The sequence below is a fragment of the Scyliorhinus canicula genome, chromosome 7, assembly GCF_902713615.1.
Source record: "Scyliorhinus canicula chromosome 7, sScyCan1.1, whole genome shotgun sequence".
Taxonomy (NCBI): domain Eukaryota; kingdom Metazoa; phylum Chordata; class Chondrichthyes; order Carcharhiniformes; family Scyliorhinidae; genus Scyliorhinus; species Scyliorhinus canicula.
In genome coordinates, this window is record NC_052152.1 from 162,219,842 (window position 1) to 162,243,080 (window position 23,239).

General features: G+C 47.5%; 1 long non-coding RNA gene across 1 annotated transcript in view; it reads right to left on the bottom strand.

The window, feature by feature from the left end:
* Positions 1-204: 204 nt before the first annotated feature.
* LOC119968658 overlaps positions 205-23,239 on the bottom strand; it is a 38,813-nt gene continuing 15,778 nt past the window's right edge. The window contains exon 3 of the long non-coding RNA XR_005461166.1: positions 205-675. This is a non-coding gene — a long non-coding RNA (uncharacterized LOC119968658). The remainder of the gene's footprint in view (positions 676-23,239) is intronic.

Sequence of the window (23,239 nt, forward strand, 5' to 3'; positions counted from 1 at the left end):
AGACAGCATTTACATTTAATCTTGAAAATAATCTTCCCTGGACAAAAAATGACAACATTGTAATTGTCAACCTTTATTCAAACATTACCCTGAACAGCTTGACAGGCTACGATAGAAATAGTTAGATTCACAGCAGAATTAATTGGATCTTGGCATTTTAAATATTAAATAGAATTCAGCTGTCAGCCTGTCCAGGTTATTTAAGATATAAATATGAAGCAGATGAAAGAGACATATATTAATGATGAGGTTATGAAATTCTACTTTGTACATATTGATGACTATTCCCGAACGTACATCATTTGATTTAAATACAGATTGCTTCTTAATTTGTGGACATTTCCCTCCCCCTCAAACAAAACTTCAACAGGCAGCATGTGAAACTGTGCGGTGCAGTTTTGAACTACATCTTCACTTTTTACCATTGATTGTATTGAAAAAATCAGTGCAAATTATGCAGTTGCTACACTTAATGAGAAAATAAAATACCCTATAAATGTTTTACAAAATGGTACTTGTGTATTGAACTCTTTTAATTTGATTTCTTCTCGATGGATTTTGATGTCCGGTATACTGATTTACCAGTGATTCAGCTCTCATCAAGATTTCATTTCCCATGTCTTGCCACCTCTCTGAAGACATCCTCTATGTTAAGTTGTTTTTCCTTTTCATTAGCTAATTAGAAGAAAAGAGAGGATATAAATATATGCATCCGTGTACAGAAGTATCAAAGCATCATAAAAATGTAAAACCAAATATATGCCCACTGAGACCTCAAGTATGAAAATGAGAACTGACCTGTGTCATATGTGAAATATGCGCCTTTTGAAAATATTGGTTCAATGCGCTCAAAAACTATCAGTGATCATTTGACATCAAATGTTTTAATTTGGAATGAGCTTGACTGCAGATCAGCAGCGTTTTGTCATTTTTGACATCAAATGATAAACATTGTTTAAAGGCATTAAATACGTTCAAGGCTATTGTGCTCCAAGCTACACAGTGTGCTCAAAGCTACAAAGGGCACTCAAAGCTATCGAATGTGCTCAGCGACCTCCATTGGAAGATTCATGGAAATTAAACCACAAAATATTATCTGAATGTATTCAGTTTTTTTATTCAGACCAAAAGATCTTTCTACTATACAGCACATGCTTGAGAGCACATATCAAATTGCCATCAGTTCTTAATTCATTTTAGTCTCAGGGTCTATACTTTCCACCCACCAACACATCACCAATACGTAGAACTAAACTGTCCACCCAGCAGCAACCCCCCCCCCCCCCCGCCCAGCCCCAGTCTTAGGGTGTAAAGTCCCACCATATCTCCAGTCTTTAAAACGCCCATCAATATCCAATGAATTCTATGAATATATGGATTCAATAAATATCCTCTCTCTTTAGTCTTCTAACACTTGCCCCCCCCCCCCCCTCCCTGTGGTCTCCAAACTCTAACTCTTACTCCACTCTCCCTCCAAACTCTTAACCCCTCTACCTCCAAGCAGTTACTCTGCTTCCTACAATCTCTTACCCATCCCATCTCTCCCTCCAGTTCCTAGGCCTTAGGCCCCACTGTCATTGCCTAACCCTAACCCTAAAACCAAGCTTTGGGACCTTCTGAAATCCAGGCCTAAGTTGCTGAACTCAAAGGTATCAGAAAATCTCAAAGATTCAGTCTCACCGCTATCTGCCTTCCACCCCCCCCCCCTCCCCCTCCTTTCCCCCCCACTCCACACCCTCCCTCCCCAACTTTGGCGATGCAGGCAGCCTGGACTTGCTCCACCATCTCCAAATATCCTCCTCATTGCAGATGCCATTGTTGCTCTCACGCTGCCTCAAAACTAAATCAGTGTCAGTGGTTCCGCCCAGCCCTTCTGAGCACTTTTCGGGGCAAGAGTGAGATTGGAAGAGGAGTTTGGGCAGAGAGGATGTTGGATGAAAAGAGAGTTGAGAGAGAGAGGGAGGGGGTAATAGACAGGGAAGGGGAGAGATGGGAAAAGATAATGAAGAGGGGCAAGGACATAGGGGAGAGAAAGGGGAGAAAGATGAGAGGAGCGAGGGAGTAAAGAGAGGCAGGAGAAGGAGAGTGAAGGGAAGACAACAGCTGCAACTTGGGGGATATGGGGTTTAGGGGCAGGAAACAGTTGCTCAACGTGGGATAATGGATGAGCAAATTCATCGGGGCAGAGGTGGGGGAGAAGTCAGCTGTAATGTTTGTGGTATGGGTGGCATGGGGAGGCTAGTAGGGTTGTGCTACACTACAAGTTACAAAAAATATTACAAAACTTTGTTGAAAGGTCTTTTTATAAAGTTAGCTAAGTTTTAGTTTTTTGAATCTGTAGGTATTCAGAAATAAGGAAAATAAACTCTGATTGTTTTGCTGTCTGAATGTTTAAGTGATATTGCTAATCACATGTATTTGAGCATTGTGGTTTGCGGCAATTGATGTCAGTTATGACACTTGCAATATCAAATGATAGCTAATTTATTGCTTTTCAGCGCAATTGATGGCAAATACGAGCAAATAAATGCCAAGGAATGCAAACAATGGCAACATTTGTGGGTCGGGATAGTAGTCCATGTTTTCACAACTTACTGCAAGCAATTATATAGGACAAGTATTTTCTGATACTAGTAATTTTACTACCCCAAATGTTAACCCACTTGTACTGAATGTCAATCTGGGAAACACACATGGCCTTCTTCACAGAATGCCCAAGGACTGCTGTTTACCATGATCCCGTTGAAGTCTGAATCTGCCAGCAATGTGATCATTTTATCCTTTAGAAAATTTACTGAAATGATGTATCACATATCTCATGTAAATTTACTACACAAATGTATCAGAGAACAAGAGGAAACTTTTGTACATAATTTCTTTCTTGACCTCGGAACATCTGAAAACACTTTGTAACTTCTGAATTTCTTTGGAAGTGTTGTTCCATCTATAAAAGATGATGAGCCAACAAATCCATTTCGGAAGGGGTGTTTTCATACGATGCACCATTTTAAACATTCATTCAGGAGATGTGTACATTATTGGCTAGGCCAGCATTTATTGCCCATCCCTAATTGCCCTTGAGAAGGTGGAGGTGAACTGGTTTCTTGAACCACTGCAGTCCATGTGGTGTAGGTACACCCGGATTGCTGTTAGGGAGGGAGTTCCAGGATTTTGACCCAGTGTCAGTGGAGAAAATATAACTTATTTCCAATTCAGGATAGTGAGTAGCTTGGAGGGGAACTTCCAGGTGGTGGTGTCCCCATGTATCTGCTGCCCTTGTCCTTCTAGATGGTAGTGGTCATGGGTTTGGAAATCGCTGCCTAAGGAGCCTTGCTAAGTTTTTGAAGTGTATCATGCAGATGGTACACACGTCTGCTGCTGTGCGATGGTGGTGGAATGAATGAATGTTTGTGGATGGAATGCCAATCAAGTGGGCTGATTTGTCCTCCGTAAGGGCAGCACGGTAGCACAAGTGGCTAACAGTGTGGCTTCACAGCGCCAGGGTCCCAGGTTCGATTCCCTGCTGGGTCACTGTCTGTGTGGAGTCTGCACGTTCTCCCCGTGTCTGCGTGAGTTTCCACCAGGTGCTCCGGTTTCCTCCCACAGTCCAAAGACATGTGGGTTAGGTGCATTGGCCATGAGAAATTGCCCTTAGTGACCTATAAGGTTTGATGGGGTTATTGGGTTACGGGGATAGGATGGAAGTGAGGGCTTAAGTGGGTCGGTGCAGACTCTGTGGGCTGAATAGCGGTTTTCTGCACTGTAAGTGCTATGTGGACACTTGCTTCTAGTCTCTATGTAAGGGTAGCTTTAATCCATTTGGGCCTCACGGTAGCATGGTGGTTAGCATCAATGCTTCACAGCTCCAGGGTCCCAGGTTCGATTCCCGGCTGGGTCACTGTCTGTGTGGAGTCTGCACGTCCTCCCCGTGTGTGCGTGGGTTTCCTCCGGGTGCTCCGGTTTCCTCCCACAGTCCAAAGATGTGCGGGTTAGGTGGATTGGCCATGCTAAATTGCCCGTAGTGTAAGGTTAATGGGGGGATTGTTGGGTTACGGGTATACGGGTTACGTGGGTTTAAGTAGGGTGATCATTGCTCGGCACAACATCGAGGGCCGAAGGGCCTGTTCTGTGCTGTACTGTTCTATGTTCTATGTTCTATGTAAGCTGAGGAGGCTATGTTGTCCATGTTTCAGAGTTATACAACAGAGTACTGAGAACATAGGCCTTACAAGCCCTCAGAGTTAGTGTGACGTTAGTCCATGCACATAAGACACCACTGATGGGAACTGCTTTACCTCTGTGTATGTATCAGACTCAGTATCAATGAACAGATTGTCTGTCACTGTGGACCCCAGGTAGCAGATTTTGCTAATCACTTCCACTGGGGTGTTATTCAGTGTAATCCGGGGCAGAGATGCCACACTTTATCCAATGATCAGATGCTTGACTCTTACAGTCAGGGGAAATACGTTACAGGCATATGAGAGAGTCCACGAGTCTTTGTAGCTAAATTTTCAGATGGGTGACAAGTGCAGCATCATCAGCATAGCAGAGTTCTCTGCTCAGGATGCAATGTGTTTTTGTCTTTGCTTTCAGTCTTGATAAATTGTAGAACTTGCCATTTGACCTACTCTGCAGTAAACTCTATCCATATCTGCAGGGAAGCCAAAGGTCAAGCATGGATAAGAAGATGCCAATAGAATGGGTGCCAGGACACAGCCCTGTTTCGCTTCATTCTTCACTCTAAAACTGTTGCATGTAGAGTCACCGACAGTACAGTAGAGTACACGTTGTCTAGGAAGGAGTGAATAAGACTGCAGAACTTTATTGGACATCCAACTTTCCACAAAATCTTGTAGTGTCCTGCTTTCCTGTTTTGTCGATTGCCTAAGTGAGATCTATGAAAATAAGGTAGAGATATATTCTGTTCCCTATACTTCTCTTGTAACTGGTGTATGCCAATGATCATATCCACTGTAGATCTGCCAGCATGGAAACTGCACTGTGCTTCCGTATAGACTTGGTCTGCAAATAGACAGAGTCTTTTAAATAGGTTCCCAGTAAAGGTCTTCCCAATGATGCTGAAGAGAGAAATACCCCAGTAGTTTTTGCAGTCTCCTCTGCTGCCATAAGATTTTTTTTTGAGATCCACAGATACTCACGATAGACAGTCGAGTGCTTGAAAGTAATTTTGTGGTAGTTCTTTAAGCTTGTTAAGAAGTAACAGTTTAGAAATTATGCATTACAAAATCTATAGGAAAGGTATATGACCTGTGGCAATTGAGACTGGTTCACTGATCCCAGAAAATTAATGGATGCTTGGCGCAAATTGTGTTGATCTCAGTGGATGGAAGTATTCTTCTCGCTAAATGTTAGGGAACACTTTCCCTGATCTTCATTGCTCTTTCCTGGTCCATCTTCCATCTGAAGAAGACAGCTGCCCAAGGGCTGCTTTCTGATGAGGTCTTGTTAGTACACTTTATTTCTAGAAGCCGATAGTTTAACCCATGTCAATCGCTTGATTGAACATTTCTAACCATAGAATACAGAAGAGGTAGCCAAGATGTCAGAATGGTCATCCCCCCCATGACCATCATAATAATAATATTAATAATCTTTATTAGTGTCACAATTAGGCTTACACTGGAAGCAACTGTGCTACCCACTGGGCTACTGTGCTGCCCATCACTTAGCCTGAGGTCACTTTTTAGTTAACTTCATGCTGAGGCTCATTTGCTTGCTCTTACCAGATATCCGTATACATAAAAGTATACACAAGGCGCCATCCTATCAACTTAGGAATTCAACATGGAAACCTAAATCAGGAGACCATTACATTTATAGGGACTGTTCATGTGCTTTTTCAGAGAGAGAAAGAAAACAGTTTCTCTGCAAAGGTGACTTTATACTAAGCCTTCCAATTCCATCAGAATTCTATACTTATTCTGAAAAGTATCAATTATTAAAGATTCGATGCTGGATTCTCCCAAAATTGAGCTATGTCCCCACACCGGCATAAAACGCTGGAATTGCACTCCCCACTTTCCTGCAAAACATAAAAGGTGATTCACTTACCTTCTGGGGGCTAGCAGGGACCCGGGGAGCTTCACGCAGCTTTGGCTGCGGATACGGGTCCACGCACTTCCAGTTCCGAGTCCGCGCATGTGCACGGCGGCAGCCTCCAGTGGCCGCGCCGAGCGCCATGGCAGACTCAGACCACAGACCAACACGAACAAACTAGGCCCCACTGATAGGCCGCGCGCCACTGCATTGGACCGGCTCGATCGCTGCCCCGGCCGCCCATAAGGCACCCCCCCCCCCCCCCCCCCCCCCCCAGTGCTCGATCACCCTGCCCCCCACCAAGGCGGCTACGGACTGAGTCCCCAGCCGCCACACGAGAGTCCCGACTGGCCATACCTCATTAGTTGCACGCCGTCAGGAACTCAGCCGGTCGGGAGCGAAGTATCGCTGGCAGGGCCTCTGGCAATGGCCCCGCCAGCCACGTGGCGTAATCTGCGGAAGTGCGATTCTCTGGGGCCCGGAAAATCGCCGGAGCTGCGTCGGGCCCGATTCGGTCGGGAGCTTCGATTCTCCGCCCACACGACAAACGTGATTTTGGCGCGGGGCTGCGGAGAATCTAGCCCCCCTTTTCTGACAACTCCTCTCTTTCGGAAGGAAATACCCTTATTAACTTCTTGCAACTAACTTTTAGCTAACTTTGTTATTTCTAAACTACACGCTTGTTTCCCAAATTTCTTGATCACCTAACATATATATCAAACTAAAGCTACCACAATTGTCTGATGGTGATTGACTTGGATTGGCACTCTCCCCCTGCGGATCACCTCACTCAATGATATTCCTTATTCTTTTGCATGAGTGCTTGTAATTTCGAAGCTACTAACCCATATGCATACAGTTAGAGCAAAAGATTATGCATGGACTCACACTACCTATATCACCATGTGGATAATTTTTATTCAGTTTTATTTCTTCCTAGCCTTTAATTATCCCAAACCAAAATTCCTTTTGCTTTTATATTAATCTTACTCTGAGTATTACCCTCTTCATTGCCTGAAAGTCAGTTTCCCGATGGAGTATGTGTCAGTGCCTTGGTTTTTTTAAAATCTTTTCTTATTCTTCAGGCCAATTGTCAGGTGACTGAGCATACCTGGGACTTGTTCTCTAGTCAGTGCATCTTCACCATGCACTCCCACATGCTAGTTACTTCACATGTAACAAATCACCTTTCAACACTCACAGATGCACCAATTACTCCTTTAACCCTGTTGGAAGTTCACATTCGTAAATCATCTTCACACGTCTCCCTGTCTGTTGGAAGTGGTCTTCAGTGATTTTTTTTTTGTTTCCAAAGCTACAATTTCAACAATGGAGTCCACCTCATTATCTTCTGTAATATCTAAACCAGGGGCAGCATTGTAAAGGTCCCTTTCACTCAGCATGCTTGGTAGTAATCTCTCTGACCTTTCCCAAAAATCCTCATTTTGCATTTGATGAAGGTTCATCAGATCCATAGGGATTGTGCCCTGTATCCTGCCAATCAGTTTCATCATCTGATCTTTCACTGTCTTCGAAAAAATGCACCATTTGATAATTCTTCCTGATTTTCAGGTAATATTCTCAAAATACCAATGGGAGCTCTCTATCTCAAGATTTTTTTATCCTCCACTGCACAGTTCCAATGTCTCAGGTGGCGACCAGACTATCAAATTCAGTTCTTTAGAAAGTTCAGACGCAAAGGCATAAATGTGTCCAAGAATAATTTGTCAATTTATTAGTCTTATCTTCACTTTCTTTTCACTGGAACATACATCAATGCCAAATTGTTATATTCCATTGAAAACTACAGCTATTTAGCTTCAGTGTAATTCACTCCCCCACTCAAAAGAAACCAGATGAAGACTCTTAGAGTTACAAATGAGGCCTTTATAACAATGCAATAACATAGGCTGATGAAGTTCCAAATAGGCATCACCAAGAGCCCTGATTCAAGGGTTACACTGACAGTTATACTCAAGGTTTGATTACAATAAATAAGCAATCAATTGTTACTAGTTATCTATGTCCTGATGTGATTAGGTTCACATCATGCATAGTGCATAAACCGGGGGCCAATTTATCTCAGTTGGCTGGACAGCTAGTTTGTGATGCAGAGCAGAGCCAACAGCACGGGTTCAATTTCTGTACTTGCTGAGGTTATTCATGAAAGCCCCGCCTTCTCAACCTTGCACCTCACCTGAGGTGTGGTGATTCTCAGGTTAAATCACCACCAGTCAGCCCTCCTCCCAAAGGGGAAAGCAGCCTCTGGTCATCTGGGACTAGAGTGATTTTACTTACTTACATGTGAACAATTAAGCAATTACAACAAGTGCATGCTTACTTAATTATAATATCCAAACAGTGCAAATACATATACATACTGTCTCCTAAGATTTATCACAATTTCCACATTGTCAAGCATGTGAGTATCAATCTTCTCCCTGATCTAAGTCTAATGGCCTTTCCAAGGTAAGGATGTCCACTGCAATAACAATTCTCGCCGTTTATTTTTACCTTCCAAGACAACCTGGCACCAAATGGTAGAAATGGTTAAAAGATCCTACATTGTTCATTGTCATCCATGATAATAACTATCTGTTGCTTGTCTTTCCTGGGTCCCCATCACCAGCAAGATGTGTCCTTGGGGTGATTTCCTATCAACTTCAGCACAGATCGATACAGAAGAATTTTAACCCCGTCAGCACTTCGTGGATAACTAGAGTTTTAAAACTAATTCTGATTGTTGAGTTATTCCAATTCCCTTTTGTTCCCAACTCTATCTCCTACACTCACACCTCCCATAAAGTGATTGCCATATTTTCTTGTTCATGAGCCCCGAGGAAAGATTTAGTCCAATGAAATGTTTTCATAATAGCTTTAAAACAGAAATGAAACATTCTCAATCGATCCCAGGCATTACGATTTTTTGCTTCTTTATTTTTTTTTACACAATTATAATTTCTCCAGAGTAACCCATCAGACTGTGTGTCATGTGACAGTACCTTTAAGAAATGGATGTTTATGAAATGTACCTTTAAGAAATGGGTGTTTATCAATGATGTCAGAGTGTGGGTGGAACTGGGCTGTCTGTCAGCTTTTTACTTTTGTTTTAGGCTGTTTTCTGCAGGGTGTGTTTTAGTTTTGTTTTCAGTGGTGGAGCTGAAGCCAGACAGAGCAGGTGTACTGTTGATCTCTCTGCCATGAAAAGACTATCTCTTGATCATTTGGTGAATTCAGAATTATCAATGTTTGCAGTGGTGAATGTAAACTTGATGTGCTTCTGTTAAAGGTTATGTATTTGTAAGTCTTCTGGATGGTAAAAGGACAGGGTGAGCATTACTTAGTGTTGTACTCTTTGGGTGTTGTATTTGTATTAATGGTTGCTAAGATGTTCACTGTTTGTTTTAAAAAGGTTAACTTGAATTCAGAGATTAAACATTGTTATGCTTTAAAAAATACTTTTCCATTTCTGCTGTACCACACCTGTAGAGTGGGCCGTGTGCTCCCTATACCACAATCTATTCAAAGTTGTGGGTCAGGTGAACTCCATCATACACTTCGGGGTTCTCTAAGACCTGGCCCACAACATGTGTCTGAGTTTTAAAAAATTTTTAAACTGTATTTCTTCCTGGGATAAACGTTCTTTTTTGACACATAGAAATCACCAAGTCTGTTTTTCCACTAGCGTTATTAAAAAATAAAATGCTTAGGAGACTTCCGGTTGCTGTAATGGAGTAGGAAGCCACACATTTGGGAGCTCCCGTTTTAAAAGGAATTTTCGGCTCTTTTTAGAGCCCAAAACGGAAATTTTTCGACGTCTCCCGGTGGGGGAAGGTGTGCTGAACGACTTTCCCCGCAGTTCATGACTCGAACTCGGAGTGGAAAGGGGGAAAAAGCAGCAGCAGCTCCCCAGAAAAAACGGGGGAAGGAATCCAAGATGGCCACCGGCAGAGCCCCAGAGGAGTGGAAGCAGTGGGCCCAGGAGCAACAAGCTGCTCTCCTGCGTTGCTTCACAGACTTCAAGGCTGAGGTACTGAGCTCTCTGCAGGAAACAAACAGAAGGCTGTCGGAGATTCAGACCACCCAGGGTGCTGCCATCAAGGAGTTGCAGACGCAGGCTACTGAATGAGAGGAGGAGGCCGTGGTCCTCATGAGTAAGGTGGAGGGGCACGAGGCACTCCACAAGAAGTGGCAGGAACGCTTCGAGGAGCTTGATCACCGCATGAGGCGGAAAAACCTGCGGATCTTGGGCCTTGCGGAGGGGCTGGAGGGGTCGGACCTGACAACCTATGTGGCTATAATGCTGAACCCGCTAGTGGGGTCCGGGTCTTTCCATTTGCCCTTGGAGCTGGAGGGAGCACACAGAGTACTGGCCAGGAGGCCTAAGGAAAATGAACCCCCGCGTGTGGTGCTGGTGAGGTTCCACCGGTTCAGTGATCGGGAGTGTGTGCTGCGCTGGGCCAAGAAGGTGAAGAGCAGCAATTGGGAGAATGGGGTAGTACGGATCTACCAGGATTGGAGTGGGGAGGTGGCTAAGCGGCGGTCCGGATTTAATCGGATGAAGGAGGTGCTTTACAGGCAAAAGATAAAGTTCGGAATGTTGCAGCCCGCGCGCCTGTGGGTAACTTACTCGGACCGGCATTATTATTTCGATTCCCCGGAGGAGGCGTGGGCCTTCGTGCGGACGGAGAAACTGGACTTGAACTAGGGGTTTGCGGTTGCGGGGTCGGTTGTAATATTTTAGCGCTGGATTCTGCTGTTGCTATGTTCTCTTTTTTTTTTGTACTTTTGCAATTTTGATATGGTTATTTATGGGGGTGTTGTTCTGCTATGTTTTTTTCTGCTGTGGGGAATTGGTTGAGTTGTGTATCTTGCGGGGAGGGTCAGGGGGGTTTGTTGTATTCTATGTCGGGTTGGGGGTATGGAGTGGGGCTGGTATTTGGGAGCTGCGTCAGAAGGGTGTGGTGGGGCAGTGCGAAAGCGCGGGCTTTCCTCTGGTTTCCCGCGCTGCGGGGCTGGGGCGCGGAGATAGTGACGGGGAGGCGGGGCCTTAACTGGTTCTTCCCCGCGCTGGAGCGGTGCCTGGAGGAGGGATAGATTGGGGGATGATCCCACTTTGGGAGGGGTCGGGTTATTGGTGGGAGTTTCCGGGGTCAGCAGAAGTTAGCTGACCCACGGAAGTACAATGGAGGACGGTTCGCGGCTGGGAGGGTTCCTAGCCTGGGAGGGAAGGGAGGGGGGGAAAGGGGAATACCGGGTTGCTGCTGGTAGAGTCAGGAAGGAGCTGGTGGGGGCTGAGGGGACAGAGGTGAGGTGTTGTCGCTGTGGGGACTGGGTCAGGCAGGGGGTGCTGGCCAGGGGCGGGCAGTCGACGGGCTATGGCTAGTCGACGGGGAAGGGGGGCGGGATGCCCTCTGATCCAGTTGGTCACCTGGAATGCGAGAGGGTTGAATGGGCCGGTGAAGCGGTCGAGGGTACTGGCTCATCTGAAGGGGCTAAAGGCAGATGTGGCAATGCTTCAGGAGACCCACCTGAAGGTGGCGGACCAGGTCCGCCTGAGGAAGGGATGGGTGGGGCAGGTTTTCCATTCTGGGTTGGATGTGAAGAACCGGGGAGTGGCGATTCTGGTGGGGAAAAATGTATTGTTTGAGGCATCGGAGGTGGTGGCGGATAAGGGGGGTAAGTATGTTATGGTTAGGGGCAGGCTACAAGGAGAGAAGGTGGTACTGGCTAGTGTGTATGCCCCAAATTGGGACAATGCGGGCTTTATGAGGTAGATGTTGGGACGGGTCCCGGATCTGGAGGCGGGAGGTCTGATCATGGGGGGGGACTTTAATACGGTGTTGGATCCTTCACTGGATCGGTCCAGCTCTAGGACGGGTAGGAGGCCGGCGGCGGCCAAGGTACTGAGAGGGTTTATGGATCAGATGGGTGGGGTGGATCCATGGAGGTTTGCGAGGCCGAGGGCACGCGAGTACTCTTTCTTCTCCCACGTACATAGGGTCTACTCTCGGATAGATTTCTTCGTGGTGAGTAGGGGACTGATTCCGAGAGTGGAGGAGGCCGAGTATTCGGCCATTGCAATCTCCGACCACGCTCCGCATTGGATAGAGTTGGAGATGGGGGAGGTGCGGGACCAGCGTCCGTTGTGGCGGTTGGATGTGGGGTTGTTGGCGGAGGAGGAGGTGTGTAGGAGGGTCCGGGCAAGTCTTGAGGGGTACCTCGAGGTGAATGATACGGGGGAGGTCCAGGTGGGGATGGTCTGGGAAGCCCTGAAGGCAGTGATTCGTGGGGAGCTGATATCCATCCGGGCACACAGGGAGAGGAGCGAGAGGAGTGAGAGGGATAGACTGGTGGGAAAGATGCTGGAGGTGGACAGGAGTTATGCAGAGGCACCAGAGGAGGGACTGTTGGGGGAGAGGCGCAGCCTGCAGGCTAAATTTGATTTGCTGACCACTAGAAAGGCGGAGGCACAGTGGAGGAAGGCACAAGGGGCAGTGTACGAACATGGTGAAAAGACGAGTAGGATGCTGGCTCATCAGCTCCGCAAGCGGGATGCGGCTAAGGAAATTGCTGGAGTGAGAGACAAGAGTGGGAATGTGGTGCGGAAGGGGGTAGAGGTGAATGAGGTCTTCAAGGACTTTTACGGGGAACTGTACAGGTCGGAGCCAATGGGGAGAGGAGGGGAATGAAGAGGTTCCTTGACGTGCTTTCTTTCCCGAAGGTGCAGGAGGAGAAGGTGGAGGGGTTGGGTGCGCCGATTGAGCTGGAGGAGCTAGTTAAGGGGATCGGGCAGATGCAGTCAGGGAAGGCACCGGGGCCGGATGGGTTCCCGGTGGAATTTTATAAAAAGTTTGTGGACCTAGTGGGCCCCTTGCTGGTGCGGACACTCAATGAAGCTTGGGAAGGGGGGACTTTGCCCCCGACGATGTCACGGGCGCTGATCTCGTTAATTTTAAAGAGGGACAAGGACCCCCAGCAGTGTGGTTCATACAGGCCCATATCTCTCCTCAACGTGGATGCTAAGGTCCTGGCAAAAATCCTGGCCACCAGGATAGAGGACTGTGTGCCAGGGGTTGTGCACGAGGACCAGACAGGTTTCGTGAAGGGAAGGCAGCTGAACACGAATGTGCGGAGATTGGTGAATGTCATCATGATGCCAGCGATTGAGGGGGAGGCAGAGATAGTGGTGGCGCTGGATGCGGAGAAGGCCTTCGATAGAGTGGAGTGGGGGTACCTATGGGAGGTGTTGGAGAGGTTTGGATTTGGCGAAGGGTTCATTAGATGGGTAAGGCTGCTATATGAGGCCCCAATGGCGTGCGTGGCCACGAATAGGAGGAGGTCGGAGTACTTCCGGCTTTACCGAGGGACCAGGCAGGGTTGCCCCCTGTCCCTCTTGTTGTTTGCACTGGCAATCGAGCCACTGGCGATGGCGTTGAGGGATTCAGAGAGGTGGAGAGGCTTGGTGCGAGGTGGAGAGGAACATAGGGTGTCGTTGTATGCCGATGACCTGTTACTGTATGTGGCGGACCCGGTGGGAGGGATGCCGGGGTGATGGAGCTGCTAGCTGAGTTTGGGACCTTTTCAGGTTATAAATTAAATTTAGGCAAGAGTGAGGTGTTTGTGGTGCACCCTGGAGACCAGGAGGAAGGAATTGGTAGGCTCCCGCTTAGGCGGGCAGGGGAGAGCTTTAGGTACCTGGGGGTGCAGGTGGCCAGGGACTGGGGGACTCTTCACAAGCATAACTTCACCAGACTTGTAGATCAGATGGAGGAGGAGTTCAAGAGGTGGGACATGCTGCCATTATCGTTGGCGGGGAGGATACAGTCCGTCAAAATGACGGTGCTTCCGAGGTTCTTGTTCCTCTTTCAGTGCTTGCCCATCTTTATCCCCGGGGCCTTCTTTAGGAGAGTGACTAGCAGTATTTTGAGCTTTGTGTGGGCACATGGGACTCCGAGAGTGAAGAGGGTGTTACTGGAGCAAGGGAGGGATAGAGGCGGGCTGGCGCTGCCCAACCTTCTGGGGTACTATTGGGCGGCCAATGTGTCAATGGTTCATAAATGGGTGATGGAGAGGGGAGTGGCGGCGTGGAAAAGAATGGAGATGGCGTCATGTAGAGGTACGAACCTGGGTGCCATGGTAACGGCGCCGTTACCGCTCTCCCCTAAGAGGTTTACCACGAGCCCGGTGGTGGCGGCGACCCTAAGAATCTGGGGACAGTGGAGACGGCATCGGGGGGAAACAGGGGGCTCGATGGAGGCTCCACTGGGTGGCAACCATCAGTTCATTCCGGGGAACAGGGATGGGGGATTTAGGGGGTGGCAAAAGGCGGGCATCAGCAAATTGAGGGACCTGTTTATTGGCGGGAGGTTTGCGGGCCTGGGGGAACTGGAAGATAAATTTGGCCTTCCCCAAGGGAACATGTTCAGATACTTGCAGGTAAAGGCGTTTGCTAGGTGACAGGTAGAGGGATTCCCTCTGCTGCCCTCGCGGGGGACGATGGACAGAGTGCTTTCGGGGGTGTGGGTCGGAGAGGGGAAGGTGTCTGACATCTATAAGGTAATGCAGGAGGTGGAGGAGTCGTCAGTGGAGGAGCTGAAGGCTAAATGGGAGGAGGAACTTGGGGAGCAGATAGAGGACGGGACTTGGGCGGATGCCTTGGAGAGAGTCAACTCTTCCTCCTCATGTGCGAGGCTTAGTCTCATCCAATTTAAGGTGCTGCACTGGGCCCACATGTCCGGGACTAGGATGAGTAGGTTCTTTGGGGGTGAGGACAGGTGCACCAGATGTTCGGGGAGTCCAGCGAACCACGCCCATATGTTCTGGGCATGCCCAGCATTGGAAGAATTCTGGAAGGGGGTGGCGGGGACGGTGTCGAGAGTGGTTGGATCCAGCGTCAAACTAGGGTGGGGACTCGCGATTTTTGGAGTTGCGGTAGAGCCGGGAGTGCAGGAGGCGAAAGAGGCCGGTGTCCTGGCCTTTGGCGACCCTAGTAGCCCGACGAAGGATTCTGCTACAGTGGAAGGATGCAAGGCCCCCAAGTGTGGAGACCTGGATCAGTGACATGGCGGGATTTATAAAATTGGAAAGGGTCAAATTTGCCCTGAGAGGATCAATACAAGGGTTCTATAAACTATGGCAGCCTTTTCTGGACTTCCTGGCTCAAAGATAGGTATCTTGGTCAATACCAGCAGCAACCCGGGGGGGGGGGGGGGGGGGGGGGGGGTTGTTCCATATTGTAGGGTCTATTCTGTAACTTTATATTGTGTGAATTTGCGTTGTTGGTAAAATGCTGTGTTGTTCATGGAGGTGGGGCGAATGTTTATGATTGTTAATATTATTGTTATTTTTGGTATTTTACTATGTTGCATTATTGTTGTATAAATTCAAAATTTTTCAATAAAAATTATTTCAAAAAAATAAAAATAAACTGCTTATTCCCTTAAACTTCAGATGTATTTATTATTGAATGCTTGAAGTAACAACGCATATCAAATTATTTTATGATTTCTAATGTCAGAAACAATTATGTCCAGGCTTGGTGCTTTTACATCAGAGAAAGATGAACTTCCATATCATGTCATAGTCACAGAGCTTTACAAAATATAACAAGGCCCTTCGGCCCATCATGACTGTGTCAGCCATAAGACACCTATCAATTTGAATCCCATTTTCCAGAACTTGGTCCGTAGCCTTATATACTATGCATTTCAAGTGGTCAAGTAAATGCTTCTTAAAATATTGTGAAGGTTTCTGCCTCTACCAAACTTTCAGACAGTGAGCTTTGGATTACCACCACCCTCTGAGTGAAGCTGGGGTATTTCTGTACTCAAAGTCTTTGTCTCGAAAGATAAAGGATGGTAATAAACAGGATGAATGGTTAAAACCAAGGGCTGGATTCTCCAGTATTTGATGACCAAGAGAAACACCAGCTTTTTAAAACAACCACATGGATTAAATGTAGAAAAAGGAATACAGGGCTGGATCCACCACTGGGGCTGCCCCACAATGGGAAACCCCATTGACCAGCCAGTGAAACGAAGCATCCCGCTGGCCTGCTGAATCAGAAATCTGGCAAAGCGGGACAATCTTTCCAATATCTCTTTTGTTTTTCCTTTTTCTCTTCTAAAACACAGTTTTCAAGTTCTGGGGCGAAATTCTCCGACCTCCCGCCGGGTTGGAGAATCATCGCGGAGCCGTGCGAATCGTGCGAAGCCGCTCCGATGCCGGGACACCATTCTCCAATGCGTGGTAAAACGGGCGCCCGTGCATGGCGCCCAGCCGCTCAGAGAATGGCCGAAAACTGGTTGTGGAGGTGTGTATACCAATGCTGAAACCCTGTCAACTCCCCCCCCCCCCCCCTCCACCCACAGATAGTACAATGTTTAGCCATCTTCCAGCATTGTTGGCCGCCGTGGCGGGGGCTGCTGCCCTGCATGAGGCCCAGTGGGAGCTGGAGCACGGGCGTGACAGGGAGGTGGTGGAGCCTGTTGTAGAGCAGCGGGCTGCAGTGGGGCACATGCAAGCCACCCAGGCCGCAGGGCCACATGCCCGAGAAGCGCAGGAGGAGCACAACGCCATGCGGGAGCCACAGCAGGAGGGTGAAGAGGAGGAAGGTGTGCCACGGCCACGGAAAAATTAAGAATGACAAAATCTTGAGGTGGAGGATCGAACTCTCCACCTACAATTACGATATCAAGTATCATCTTGGGAAGCTCAATGAGCCCCCAGATGCCCTGTCCCGCGGCACATGCGCCAGTGCGCAAGATAGCCGACTTCGGGCTATCCACAATGACCTCTGTCACCCGGGGGTCACCCGGCTTACCCACTTTATTAAGGCCCACAATATGCCCTACTCCACTCAGGAGGTCAAGGCCATGACCAGGGACTGCCAAGACTGCGCGGAGTGCAAACCGCACTTCTACCGGCCAGACAAGACCCACCTGCTAAAGGCCTCCCGGCCCTTTGCGCGCCTCAGACTTCAAAGGTCCCCTCTCTTCCATCAACCGTAATGTATACTTCCTGACCGTCGTTGATGAGTACTCCCGCTTCCCCTTCTCTGTCCCCTGCCCCGACATGACCTCGGCCACGATTATAAAGGCACTGCACAGCATCTTCACACTGTTCGGTTTCCCTGCGTATGTCCACAGCGACCGGGGCACATCGTTCATGAGTGATGAGCTGCGTCAGTACCTGCTCAGTAAGGGCATCACCTTGAGCAGGACTACGAGATATAACCCGGAGGGAAACGGGCAGGTGGAGAGGGAGAACGTATGGAAGGCCGTCCTTCTGGCCCTCCGGTTTAGAAGTCTCATGCTCCCCCGCTGGCAGGAGGTCCTTCCCGACGCCCTCCACTCCAGTAGATCACTCCTCTGAACAGCCACGAGCGAGACCCCCCCCCCCACGAGCGTTTGTTTGTCTTCCCTAGGAAGTCCATCTCCGAGGTCCATCTTTTTTTTAAATTTAGAGTACCCAATTATTTTTTTTCCAATTAAGGGGCAATTTAGCGTGGCCAATCCACCTATCCTGCACATCTTTGGGTTATGGGGGTGAAACCCACGGAGACACGGGGAGAATGTGCAAACTCCACACGGACAGTGACCCAGGGCCGGGATTCGAACCCGAGTCCTCAGCGCCGCAGGCGGCAATGCTAACCACTGTGCCACCGTGCTGCCCTATCTCGCTTCCATCTTGACTGACAACTCCGGGACCTGTCCTTCTCCGGAAGCATTCGAGGAGCCATAAGACCGACCCCCTGGTCAAGAGGGTCCAGCTGCTGCACGCCAACCCCCAGTATGCCTACGTCGCACACTAGGACGGAGGGCAAGGTATGGTCTTCCTACGGCACCTGCCGCCAGCTGGTTCCCCTGTCAATGAGCCCCACTCCCTACTACCTACCGCCACCCCCAGCTCCCCTTACGCCCTCCTGGGTCTCCTGTATTGTCCCGCACCTGCACTGCTGCCACCCACCTCCCCCCTGCCTACCCCCACCCCTCAACTGTCTCCGACACGCCGGACTGAAGCTCAAGCTCAAGAAGCTCAACCTCTGGGACTGTGGCAACATTTCATTTTTCATTTAATTTCACTACCATCGGATTTCGGGTGGCAATGTGGTTAGCACTAACCAAAGATGTGCAAGTTAGGTGGATTGGCTATGCCAAATTGCCCCTTAGTTTCCAAAAAATTAGGTGGGGTTACTGGGTTATGGGGTGGAGGCATGGGCTTAAGTGGTGTGCTCTTTCCAAGGGCCTGTGCAGACCCGGTGACCCCACGTCACCCCACTGGACTTGATTTTTTTTAACAGTAGGTGAATGTGGTAATGTATTCATCTAAGCATGAAATGTATGTATAGTGCTGTGACCTATGACGTTATTCTGGAACCCCGGTGGGCTCCGCCTCTGACTCCGCCCTCCCCAGGGTGATATATAGACCGGCCACCTGTGGGTGGCACTCATTTGTACAGCAGGCACTGGCAGGCGAGTTCCTGGATAATAAAGCCTTACATTCACTCGTTCTCTCAGTCTCACAGTGATTTAACGGTATAACAATGGGGTTTGGTATGCTCTCAGCTGGGTAAAAGCACAGCTTCATGGGGTAAGGATCACAGATGGTGGTGGTGAAGTAGAGTCTCTTAAACTTTAATAGTTGCCATTCTCCATGATCAACAATGCAGCCTACAGATCTGGCCCCGCCTTCTGAACCTTGCCCCTCACCTGACGTGTGGTGTCCCCCAAGTTATATAACCACTACTCCGCTTTCTCTCAATAGGAGAGGTCAGCCTCTGGTCCTCTGGGACTGTGGCAACATTTCATTTTTCATTTAATTTCACTACCATCGGATTTCGGGTGGCAATGTGGTTAGCACTGCTGCCTCACAGCTCAAGGGTCCCAGGTTCAATTCCGGCCTCGGGTTACTGTCTGTGTGTAGTTTGTACTTTCTCCCCATGTCAGCGTGGGTTTCCTCCGGATAGTCTTGTTTCCTCCCACAGACCAAAGATGTGCAAGTTAGGTGGATTGGCTATGCCAAATTGCCCCTTAGTTTCCAAAAAATTAGGTGGGGTTACTGGGTTATGGGGTGGAGGCATGGGCTTAAGTGGCGTGCTCTTTCCAAGGGCCTGTGCAGACTCGATGGGCCGAACGTCCTTTATTACTGCCTTGTGTTCCCACCCTTTTCTGAACAGCAGTGCTCTCCAGCCAACCATCACTTTCCTTCAGCAAATTATTTACCTCTTCCCTCAACTCCTTGCACTTTTTAATCAGCGGCAAGGCAATCACATCACATACGCACCAACTTATTCTGGACTTTTCTCAAATTAATCTTTTTTTTCTTAACGTCTTTAGGAAAGCTATCAACAATACACTCAGAATCTCTGTCATACTCTTCTACAACACGGTTTTGTGAAGGGTAGGTCATGCGTCACAAACCTTATTGAGTTTTTTGAGAAGGTGACCAAACAGGTGGATGAGGGTAAAGTGGTTGATGTGGTGTATATGGATTTCAGTAAGGCGTTTGATAAGGTTCCCCATGGTAGGCTATTGCAGAAAATAAGGAAGTATGGGATTGAAGGTGATTTAGAGGTTTGGATCAGTAATTGGCTAGTTGAAAGAAGACAGAGGGTGGTGGTTGATGGCAAATGTTCATCCTGGAGTTCAGTTACTTGTGGTGTACCGCAATGATCTGTTTTGGGGCCACTGCTGTTTGTCATTTTTATAAATGACCTGGAAGAGGGTGTAGAAGGATGGGTTAGTAAATTTGCAGATGACACGAAGATCGGTGGAGTTGTGGATAGTGCTGAAGGATGTTATAGGATACAGAGGGACATAGATAAGCTGCAGAGCTGGGCTGAGAGGTGGCAGATGGAGTTTAATGCGGAAAAGTGTGAGGTGGTTCACTTTGGAAGGAGTAACAGGAATGCAGAGTACTGGGCTAATGGCAAGATTCTTGGTAGTGTAGATGAACAGAGAGATCTCGGCATCCAGGTACATAAATCCCTGAAAGTTGCCACCCAGGTTAATAGGGCTGTTAAGAAGGCATATGGTGTGCTAGCCTTTATCAGTAGGGGGATTGAGTTTCGGAGCCACAAGGTCATGCTGCAGCTGTACATAACTCTGGTGCGGCCGCTCCTGGAGTACTGCGTGCAGTTCTGGTCACCACATTATAGGAAGGATGTGGAAGCTTTGGAAAGGGTTCAGAGGAGATTTACTAGGATGTTGCCTGGTATGGCGGGAAGGTCTTACGAGGAAAGGCTCAGAGACTTGAGGTTGTTTTCGTTAGAGAGGAGAAGGCTCAGAGGTGACTTAATAGAGACATATAAGATAGTCAGAGGGTTAGATAGGGTGGACAGTGAGAGTCTTTTTCCTCGGATGGTGATGACCAACACGAGGGGACATAGCTTTAAATTGAGGGGTGGTAGATATAGGACAGATGTCAGAGGCAGTTTCTTTACCTGCAACAGTAGTAGACTCGCCAACTTTAAGGGCATTTAAGTGGTCACTGGATAGACATATGGATGAAAATGGAATAGTGTAGGTCAGATAGGCTTCAGATGGTTTCACAGGTCGGCGCAACATCGAGGGCCGAAGGGCCCGTACTGCGCTGTAATGTTCTATGTTCTATGTTCTAACTCCCAAGCTATCTCTTGCTTCAGGCACACTTGTTTCTCAGTCAGGCTCTATCTCTATCAATCATTCCTAAGCATATGCCAATGTGACTCCTGGATTCACTTAACTACTTTACATGAGCTTAATACCAACCTAAGACTGTTCCTTCTCAAATTTCAAACCAATGATATAGACTATTGTGGATCCCACTTCTGACATCATTTTGTAAGGTTTTCGGATTCAGAGCCACAAATACCTAAATTAGGCAGTAAGTAATTCAAAGGTGGTTTATTAAGTTTATAAAGAAGCAACAGTGCAGATATGATGCATTAGCTCAATAGGAAAACTACACAAGCTGTGAGAAATGAGAGTGGTTCACTGATTCCAGAGGATAACCAAGCTGTTGGTAAAGAGAGAGTGTGGAAGCATTCTGCCCTCCAAAGTGTTTGGGAACTCTTCCCCCGGTCTGCCTCCATCATTTATTAAACATCTCATTTCTTAAACTCCTTCGATATCTGCAGGGAATGCAAAGTTCAGGGGAAGAAGATGTCAAGCAGAGTGAGGGTTAGGACACAGCCCTGTTTCCCTCCAAACTGCCAGAAGTGGAGCCATGAAACTGTACAGTATAGTACATGTTGTCATGGAAGCAAATACTGAGTAAAATGATAATACAGAGTTTCGGTGGGCAGCCAATCCCCCCCCCCCCCCCCCCCCAAGTCTTGTTGCATCTTGCTCTGCTGATGGGGTTAAATGTCTTAGTGAGATGCTCAAAATACAAAAACAGATAGTAAAAGTTTCTACAAATACATAAAACAAAAAAGAGCGGCTAAGGTAAATATTGGTCCTTTAGAGGATGAGAAGGGAGATTTCATAATGGGCGATGAGAAAATGGCTGAGGAACTGAACAGGCTTTTTGGGTCGGTTTTCACAGTGGAAGACACAAATAACATGCCAGTAACTGATATAAATGAGGCTATGACAGGTGAGGACCTTGAGAGGATTGTTATCACTAAGGAGGTAGTGATGGGCAAGCTAATGGGGCTTAAGGTAGACACGTCTCCTGGCCCTGATGGAATGCATCCCAGAGTGCTAAAAGAGATGGCTAGGGAAATTGAAAATGCACTAGTGATAATTTACCAAAATTCACTAGACACTGGGGTGGTCCCAGCAGATTGGAAATTGGCAAACGTGACACCACTGTTTAAAAAAGGAGGTAGGTAGAAAGTGGATAATTATAGGCCAGTAAACGTAACTTTGGTAGTAGGGAAGATGCTGGAATCTATCATTAAAGAAGAAATAGCGAGGCACCTGGATGGAAATTGTCCCATTGGGCAGACGCAGCATAGGTTCATAAAGGGCAGGTCATGCCTCACTAATTTAGTGGAATTTTTTGAGGACATTACCAGTGCGGTAGATAATGGGGAGCCAATGGACGTGGTATATCTGGATTTCCAGAAAGCCTTTGACAAGGTGTCACACAAAAGGTTGCTGCATAAGATAAAGATGCGTGGCATTAAGGGTAAAGTAGTAGCATGGATAGAGGATTGGTTAATTAATAAAAAGCAAAGAGTGGGGATTAATGGGTGTTCCTCTGGTTGGCAATCAGTAGCTAGTGATGTCCCTCAGGGATCAGAGTTGGGCCCACAATTGTTCACAATTTACATAGATGATTTGGAGTTGGGGACCAAGGGCAATGTGTCTAAGTTTGCAGACGACACTGAGATGAGTGGTAAAGCAAAAAAGTGCAGAGGATACCGGAAGTCTGCAAAGGGATTTGGACAGGCAAAGTGAATGGGCTAGGGTCTGGCAGATGGAGTACAATGTTGACAAATGTGAGGTTATCCAATTTGATAGGATAACAGCAAAAGGGATCATTATTTAAATGATAAAATATTAAAACATGCTGCTGTGCAGAGAGACCTGGGTGTGCTAGTGCATGAGTCGCAAAAAGTTGGTTTACAGGTGCAACAGGTGATTAAGAAGGCAAATGGAATTTTGTCCTTCATTGCTAGAGGAATGGAGTTTAAGACTAGGGAGGTTATGCTGAAAATGTATAAGGTGTTAGTAAAGCCACACCTGGAGTATTGTGTTCAGTTTTGGTCTCCTTACTGAGAAAGGACGCACTGGCACTGGAGGGTGTGCACAGGAGATTCACTCGGTTAATCCCAGAGCTGAAGGGGTTGGATTACGAGGAGAGGTTGAGTAGACTGGGACTGTACTCGTTGGAATTTAGAAGGATGAGGGGGGATCTTATAGAAATATATAAAATTATGAAGGGAATAGATAGGACAGATGCGGGCAGGTTGTTTCCACTGGGGGGGCATAGCCTCAAAATAAGGGGAAGTAGATTTATGACTGAGATTAGGAGGAGCTTCTTCACCCAAAGGGTTGTGAATCTATGGAATTCCTTGCCCAGTTAAGCAGTTGACTCTCCTTCATTAAATGTTTTTAAAATAAGGATAGATAGTTTTTTGAAGAATAAAGGGATTAAGGGTTATGGTGTTCAGGCCGGAAAGTGGAGCTGAATCCACAAAAGACCAGCCATGATCTCATTGAATGGTGGAGCAGGCTCGAGGGGC